Source organism: Macrotis lagotis, chromosome X (assembly GCF_037893015.1).
Source record: "Macrotis lagotis isolate mMagLag1 chromosome X, bilby.v1.9.chrom.fasta, whole genome shotgun sequence".
Lineage (NCBI taxonomy): Eukaryota > Metazoa > Chordata > Mammalia > Peramelemorphia > Peramelidae > Macrotis > Macrotis lagotis.
Window position 1 is genome coordinate 376,474,830 of NC_133666.1, and position 8,789 is coordinate 376,483,618.

At 37.9% G+C, this 8,789-nt stretch overlaps 1 pseudogene; it reads left to right on the forward strand.

The window, feature by feature from the left end:
• The first annotated feature begins 1,223 nt into the window (after window positions 1-1,223).
• Window positions 1,224-6,893, forward strand: LOC141499153 (forkhead box protein H1 pseudogene; annotated as a pseudogene).
• The last annotated feature ends 1,896 nt before the right edge of the window (window positions 6,894-8,789 follow it).

The following is an 8,789-nucleotide window of genomic DNA, read 5'->3' on the forward strand; positions in this document are numbered from 1 at the left end:
CTGCTGAAGGTATGGAGATCAGGTTCCTGAGCCAGCTGATTGTTCTCCAGGAGTGCTCTGTGTCTCTGTGCTGGAATTCACCCTCTCCTAACTCCTTTCCCCTGGCCAATGACTCTGCAGCTAAAGTTGGAACTTGTACTCACCACTCACCTAATTCTCTATGGCTGAGGTTGGCACTCTGGGTTCCCCCAGCTGCTGTCCCTGAACTGATCCTCTACTCTCATCTCCCGGTTCAACCACAGTCCCCTGAGACAGACCTTCTTGGTAGGTGTTCTTCTCCTAACTTCTCTTTCTGGATTTTATGTATTGAATTTCCCTTAAGAGGTTTCTCTCATGTTTTTGAGGGCAAAGAGGAACACTTATCACAGTGCCTGTCTTCCCTCTGCTATCATGGCTGGAAGTCCATAATCCATCAATTGTTAAACTAACTCTCCTGAAACTATTTTCCAAGTCAATTATTTTTCCACTGTGCTATTTTACATTTTCATTTACATTTCCATTTTTTAAAAAAATATTGCTTGACATTCTTCACGTCTCAAAATGTCATTAGATTTCACATGCACAATTCTATTCTTCAAAGAATATTTTCCTTCAGGTAGCTTTTGCATATCATTATACATTTGACAAATTATATTTTTTAAGGAATTACTTTCTTTTTCCATTTTTCCAAGTCTACTTTTTAAAAAGGCTTGCTTTCTTTTTTTACTTGTCCAATTCTATTTATTAAAAAAAAAGATTGTTTGCAATTTTCCTTCTCCCAATCACATATTTGTTGGGGGTTTTTGCAATGCAATGGGTTTAAATGACATGTGCAAGGTCACACAGCTAAGTATTAAGTGTCTGAGTCTGGATTTGAATTCAAGTCCTCCTGACTCCAGGGTTGTTGCTCAGCCCAATTATATTTTTAAAGGAATTCTTTCCTTCAGTCAATCTTTGCATTTCTCTTTTAAAGATGTTGAATTTCTTTTAAATTTTTTTCCCAACTTTTCTACTTAAATTTTGAAAGCTTTTTTGAGATCTTTCAAGTGTTTTTATTATTTTAGGTTTTTCTCTTCTGGGTTTTCACATTTTTCTTTCATCCTCTTCTGAGATGGTATTGTGATCTTCCTTGTCTCCATAATAACATTCCTTTGTCATGCATGACTTTTCTCTGACTTTTCTTACTCATTTTGAGCTCTGCTTCTAAGCCACAAAAGAGCAGTCTTGAGTTTTTTGTGTAGAAGATGGGGGCCCACCCACAGACTTTCTATTTTGGGATTGCTAGTGAATTGCCATCAAGCCCAATTATGCCTATTACAAACAGATTCTATGTTGGAGTCCTGTCAAATGGTTTGCTGAACTAGGACCCATAGGCCTTAGCAGAAGATTTCTGTTCTTGTTGAGAATCTTTGGCTGACCTCCTCCACATGCTGCCTTCACTGGTTTGTGCTCCCTATGGCTAGACCCCCCTTCCTCTGCCACCCTAGTGAGACAGAAATTTGTTGAAGTTCTTCCCATATGTCTTAAGCTATAAATTGCTACATAGTGATCTTTTTTGGATTCTGTCACTACAAAAATCCATACAGAGGTTTGATTAATGTTATTTCTGAGGGGAGCCTGAGAGAGCTTAGGAAAGTTCCTGACTTTTCTCTGCCATTTTGACTCACCACCCCCACCTCCTTAAAAGGGTTCTAAAACAAATTATGAAAAATGTTCTTACTTTCAACATTAAACTAAATCTCATATTTTGAGATAAAGTTTAGTAAATGAATTGCTTTTATTCTGTTACTTTTTATGTGTAAAGGATGTGAAGAAAGGGTGGAAACCATCAGAAGAATCCCTGTCCTGTCTATTATGACCTCAGACAGAGATTTGGTAAATGGTTTATCCTCCTACCAAGATCACTAATTTCAACATCTCTATTTTAATGAACCTGGAACAAAAATGTGGGGCTTGTCAATATTATCTGTAAGAGATACAACATGTATATAGAATTTGCTATCTATAACTTGTTGGATGGTTGAGAAAATGGTTTATCCGAGTACCAGAGATCAGCATTGTAAAAATGGTGAGCTAGAGTATAATTAGTTTAATTCAGATGAGCAAAGGAAAAAGTCATCCCAATAATAATCACAGGTGAATTTAGTCCTTGATATCTATGATCATTGGATTCTAGTTTCTTAGCTTAATAGTAGGAAGGGAGTTCAGAAATCATCAGAGGTACCAAACTCATTTGTAGCCTGTAAAAATTAAATTGTAATTGTGAAATATGTAAGAAAAACCAAGAAAATATCGATCATATTTATTTTTGATTTCTGATTAAATATACTGTAAATTATATGCCACAAAATTTTTATTTAAATTTAGAACTACTGATTTAGGCCATCTTGCCCACATAGTTCCTTAATAAATGGGGATTTGGGGAAGTTAAGTGATCTACCCAAAGTTAAAAAAAAGTAATTAAAAGGCAAAATTTTTAAATGATTTTTTTTTTATTCAAGATCATACACATATTTCCTTTTAGCATTTTTGTTGTGTGTAATGCTTTCTGGACAAGGTTTAAGGGGAATCCAATAAAAATACTCAAGGAAGATGCATATAAAACTCAACTGAACTCAATGGTATTAGTAATTTGGACCTAAAATCATCATAAAGTTAGGAATTACATACACACTTGCACACACATACACAATATAGATGAAAATGGATCACAAAGTTGTTGTTACTTGCCCAAAAGTTTAAGATAGGTTGGAGACAGATTTAAGACTAGAATGAAGATCTTCTAATTCAAAGTATTCTTCCCATCATAGCAAAATGTCTCTGATTCATAAATTGGGTTTTCTTTTCTCTTAATGAATTCAGTGTTGATTTTTAAACAGTCAACTCTGAATTAGAGAATCTAACTTCAGTCATTTTATTAAGGATTATTTGTGTGACATCTGTGACTTTTGAAATGCAGTGATAATCAATTTCTTGAACTGATTATCATTTCTATATTTTGAGGCAAAGTCCTGTCCAGTGGAATGATTTGGTACTAAATAAATATGCCATCTATGGAAGTAGAAAGGAGAACACTAATATCTGAGATTTACTTATCCAAATGAGCTTAATAATGGAAATTCTTTATAGCTTCATATTAAAAAAAAAGATGGTTTGTGCCCTCCCAGTCTGATCCAGATTAGGGTGATGGTGGCAACCTCAAATCTAACTTTCTCTTTCCTTTAGAACGAGTTCATTTCTAAAGTGTTAAGGATTTTCTGTAACCACTTGAGGTCTCCAGTCTGCTTACTATTATTTTTATTTTATTCAAATCTTTACTGCTCACTTTGAGGATTTTTAAGTATTTGTGAAAAGGGAGGGGAAAATAAGGAGAAAAGAAGTGGAAAAAAGAATCTGACTGACTCTGTGACTAAATATGGGCTTCTGTTCCCTAAATAAGGAAAGGAGGATTTTGCATGTGTCCTGGAGTAAGCAGATAATTCATCACAAATAAAATAAATTTAAGGTTATTGTTTATCAAATAGATGTTGTTCATCTGTGAAAATAAACTTAACCTTATTTAAAAACAGATCAGAGAATATTTGCTGAGGTACTAGTAAGTGTAAAGGATCACATAGAATATAAACCGAATACAAGGAAATATAGCACATACAAGAAAAGTACTAAAAGTTGTTATGTCTTCATCACCATACAGTCTTTTAAGTAAAAAAACCCAGAAAATTAAAAACAAACAGCAACAAAACCTTTTCATACTTTCCAAGTCAAGCACGTCACACACACACACACACATACACACACACACACACACACACACACACACACACACACACACACAAACACACACAGACAAAACACCCTGTGGGAAACCTTTAGAGGTTCATTGCTGTTGGGATAATTTAAATTTTTTTTTAGCATTGATATCTAGAGAATTTTTTTAATTTTTAATGTTAAAGTCAAAGTAAGATTAAGTGACCTGCCCAAAGACACACAGCTAGCCAATAATTAAGTTTCTGAGGCCTTTTGAACTCAAGTCTTCCTGATTTTGGTTTTCCTGTGGCTATTCTAGTATTCTTATTCATTTAAAATGTGCTATTATTGGTTCTGTAATCTTACTGTGACTTAGAAAGACAGAATGATGAGCAAGAGAGAAACAATAGTGACAAATATTAATGACAAATGATATTTAGAAGGTACTACTCCTTAAGACATTACTAAAAGTTTTCTTCCTTCAAACAACTTAGATGACATTGTCTATAATAATAATAACAAATCACATTTATATATTGCTTTCAGTGTTATAGGCCCTGTGGAAAGCATTTTACAAATTTTACTTCCTTTGATTCTCACAAGTCTGAGATGTCTGTAGCATTATTATCCCCATTTTGTAGATGACTTTAGTGAGGCAAATAGAGATTGAGTGACTTGTCCAAGATCACACAGTCAGTGTCTAAGAACAAATTTGAACTCCAGTCCTGGTGTTCTAACTATTTTCCTCATGAAGTTTTCTTTGCTCTAACCAGGTTAAAGTCTTTTATTGATCATCAAATTCTCCAAAGAGTCTGTGATTTGGAGTTAATAAAGATATGAATTTAAATTATACCTCATATACGAAGGATTAGCATGAAATAAATAAAATAGCCCATTCTTTTTGAGGAGAGTAGCAACGGTATGATGTAAATGTTTCAGGTTATTTTTTTCCTTCTTTTTATAAATGTGTGATTTCATTAACATGTGATACTCTGTACTGCAATGGATAGGCAACATTTGTATAACGTGGTTTTAAGAGAGGCAATTCAAGTTCTCCATCAATGAAAACCATTATTTCTAGGAGGTGCTGCTGATAACATGAAATGTAATGCAAGAAGGGGATGGAATAAAGGAAGAATTTCTTAGATAACTCATTTTTAAGCTACTAGAGAGCTACTGTTTATGCCTGAGACACACCTGGTAACTAACTTACTTGTGGTCAATGAGCTTAATATATGTCAGAGGTCATACTTAAATCAAAGCCTTCCTGTTTCCAAGACTAGTATTTTTTGCTATTTTGTCAAGTTGCCCCTCACAGTAACATTTATTCCTTTTTCACAATGAAGATGCATAGTCTCTTTAAGTTTACAGTTGCATGACTGAGGTAATGTCTGAGACAGCATTTGAACTAAGCTCTTCTGACTCAAATCCAGTATTTGATCCACTTTGCCTCCAGTCTTCTGTAAATTACAAAGCACATAGAAGCAGTCCTGAGAAAATTTCTTTGGGATCATCTTCTCCTAATCTGCCACTTTTTGTTCCACAGAAGTCTCCAGGGGGGTTAAAAAAAACTAAATGAGAATAGTCACCTTTGCTCTGCTTCTCATCAACAAAAAAAAAATATTTCCTTCCTGCATTCTAGAAAGCAACAAAAGTTTGACCTCCCTACATGAATTTTGCATTTACCTTTATTACAAAAGTTTCTAAGAACAGAGACAGGTCAGCATATTATATTAGCAAATCTGAAGGAGAGCTTTGCCAGAGGAATTATCCTGCAAACTCTTATTTAGTAGGTCTCTAGGTGAGCTGTCCTATCTCAGGAAATTTTAAGAGAACTTGAGGAATGTTCATTGAGAGATATTATGAGAACTGTGATTACTTAAATTTACTAATTGTAGAAAATAGATACTGACTGATTTTTTTTTAAATTTTAATAGAGTGCTGGGTCCTTCCCTTCCACGGAGCCCCAAGGGGGCTCCAGCCCTGGCCCCCCACAGCCAGGGCCGGAGCTAGAACCGCAGCCAGAGCCCCCCCCCCCCAAGAAGAAAAGAAAGAAGAAATACCTTCAGCATGACAAACCTCCCTACACCTACCTGGCCATGATAGCCCTGGTGATCCAGGCTGCCCCGGCCCGGAGGCTCAAACTGGCCCAGATCATTCACCAGGTTCAAGCCCTGTTCCCCTTCTTCAAGGATGACTATGAAGGGTGGAAGGATTCCATCAGGCACAACCTCTCCTCTAACCGATGCTTCCACAAGGTGCCCAAGGACCCGGAAAAGCCACAGGCCAAAGGGAATTTTTGGGCAGTGGATGTGAACCAGATCCCTGCTGAGGCCCTTTGCTTGTAAAACACAGCTGTGGCCCATCGAGGGGAGAGGGGTGGTCAGGGCAAAGCCTTTGCCAAGGACCTGACCCCATATGTTATCTATGGCTGTCCTTACCAGCCTCCTAGCCCCAACCCAGCCAACAACTCCTTCAACATTGATTTTTTGCTAGGGGATATTCCAGAAGGGCCTCAGCCCCCAAGGCCATCATCTTCCTCTTCTTCCTCTTCTTTCACTTCAGAGTCAGTGTCCTGGCCCTTGGGCCCCCTCTCCAAGTCACAAGAGGTGTCTTTGTGGGGCCACAGAGCGCCTACTTCTCCACTGTCTTCTTTATCCTCTCCCTCAGAGGGGCGACACTGGCCCCTCTGGCCCATTCCTCTTCTGCAGGGTACCTCAACCCAAGCAGGGCTATTAGGATCTACAGGAGGGTCTCAGCTCCTTCTCTCTCACCTGAGCAAGTCTCCTGGCCTCTCCTGCCCCTTCCTATAATTCAGGGTACTTCAAATCAGGTACAGCTATCAGGAGCTGCCAGGGTCCTCCTCTGGGGACAGCTGCCCACATCATACTCCCCAATATACACCCCAAATGTGGTGATGCCCCCTGGCACAACTCCCACCTCCACCTTGCCCTCAGTGTCTGCCTTCCCCAGGCCCTCCCTACTGGGGGCTAGCACCTAAAGCCACAGGTCCCACTGGCTCCCTAGGGGACTTGGATGCTCTCTTTCAGGTGGTGCCACCTAACAAGAGTATCTATGATGTGTTGGTCACTCACCCCTTGGACTTGGTCTTTCCTATCCCCAGGGGTTCTACTCCAGGTACATTACTCACCTGGTACAATGTGTGAAGGAATTGGACCAGGATCTCTCTCCCATCCATTCTTTGTTTTTCTTCCCTAACTTCCACCCCAGCCTGATTCCACATAAGGAAAGTAAAGGAGATAAGGCTTTATTTATCCTGGGGATTTCCAAAAATTTTCAGACCTAGTCCCAGATCCAGAATTACAAACCAGTTATTCCTCCTTGAGGACTATCACCCTATTACCACTACCATCTTTCTAATCATCATAGGATTTAAAGCCAGAAAAAAAATCAAACTGAGTCTTTTGAAACTTTTATTAGAACCATTTCCCTTGTGGAATGATACTGCCATGACTTCCCAGAGGGAGAGAGACAGTGAGGAAGAGACTCACTTTGTAGTTGGATCCTGGTTGGAGCCCTGGGGACAGTCCATTTGTCACAGAATCTTAGAACTGGGAAGGACCTTTGAGATCACAAGAGTTTAACCCCTTAATTTTGCAGAAAGAAAAAAAAATTCATTGAGGGGAAAGAACTATTTAAGGTCATCCAATGAGTTAGAGCCCAAACTAAGACCCCCCCCAACCCAATTTTCCTGACAGGACCCAGAATTGTTTCCACTATCCCCACTCCCCCCAACATTTCCACTAGACCCTTTCCTATCATGATTTCCCCCTCCCTCCATCCATCAGGTCCTGTCAATTCTCCAGTTTATATTATCTCTGGGATGAAAGAAGAGGCTGGGACACTGTCTATGGCCCCTCCCTCAAACCTGGGGAAGGGAAGAACTAGCACTTTTGTTGTGGGGGGCAGGGGTAGAGAAAAGGATGTATGTTGGTTGCTCCAGAACCTCAAAGCTTGTTGGGGGGGGGGTCAGGGCACACAGGGATAGAGGCAATATAGGACTGAAACACTTTAAAAACATTTTTAATAAAGTATCATATTGATTCATTGCTTCCAGTCTATTTCTAGGTGGAAGAATGTTAATTTCAGATATTCTCCTGTACAAAGAAACGATTTTCTTGGGTTTTGGGGTGGGTACTCAGAACACTTTAAAGGAACTTTCAAAATATGGGATTTAATTTGAGGCAAATGAACAAACACATATGCATGCATGTGTGTGTGTTTGCATATGTATGTGTTTATATGCATATGTGTGGATAGAATTTTGCAAATAAATGTGAATAATGCAAACATATTTTACAAACATTTTCATATATACATGGAACATATGTGCACTTATGTATGTCAACATGATAAATTTATTAAAATGTTTATCACCATATAATTGACCTTGTATTTCTGTATATTTTATTTTTTACATTTAAAAGAATATTTTGAAAAGGGGGTTAAACTATTTCATGAAACTATGAAAGAGATTCATAGTACAAGAAAAAATTTCAAAAATTCCATGTCTAAAGCATCCTGGACACTTTAGTATATGATGCTAGGATTCTATGATTAAAAGTTTCGTTTCTATGGAAGAAATTACAGGTCTTTATATTTTTTAAAAAAAGTTTTGGAAACACAGACAGTGACATGAGGTATGTCAGGAGAAGGCGACAACATGAAGGAAGAAGTGAGTAGATAGCTTTCATTTTTCAACTTCCAGGGAACCATAATATATGCTGAGAACACTGGAACCTTAATTAGATAATTTTAGTCATATTAAAACCTCTCCCATTCCACAAACAAATTGTCATGAAGTAAGGTGAGTGTGCAACTGTTGTGTGTTCAGTAATAAGTCATTCAATCTAGAGAATTCTTGGTACTTCTAATCAAGTCAAAGTCAAATGCTCAGTACACCATGTTCCAGACCATTGCAGATGCATTCAGATTAGATTCCGTTACTAGGAAAATTGTATGGGATTTTGAAACAATGGATCAACAAACATGATGGGACACTTCAATGGTTTACATGCTAGTTAAAAGAAAAAATCACATAG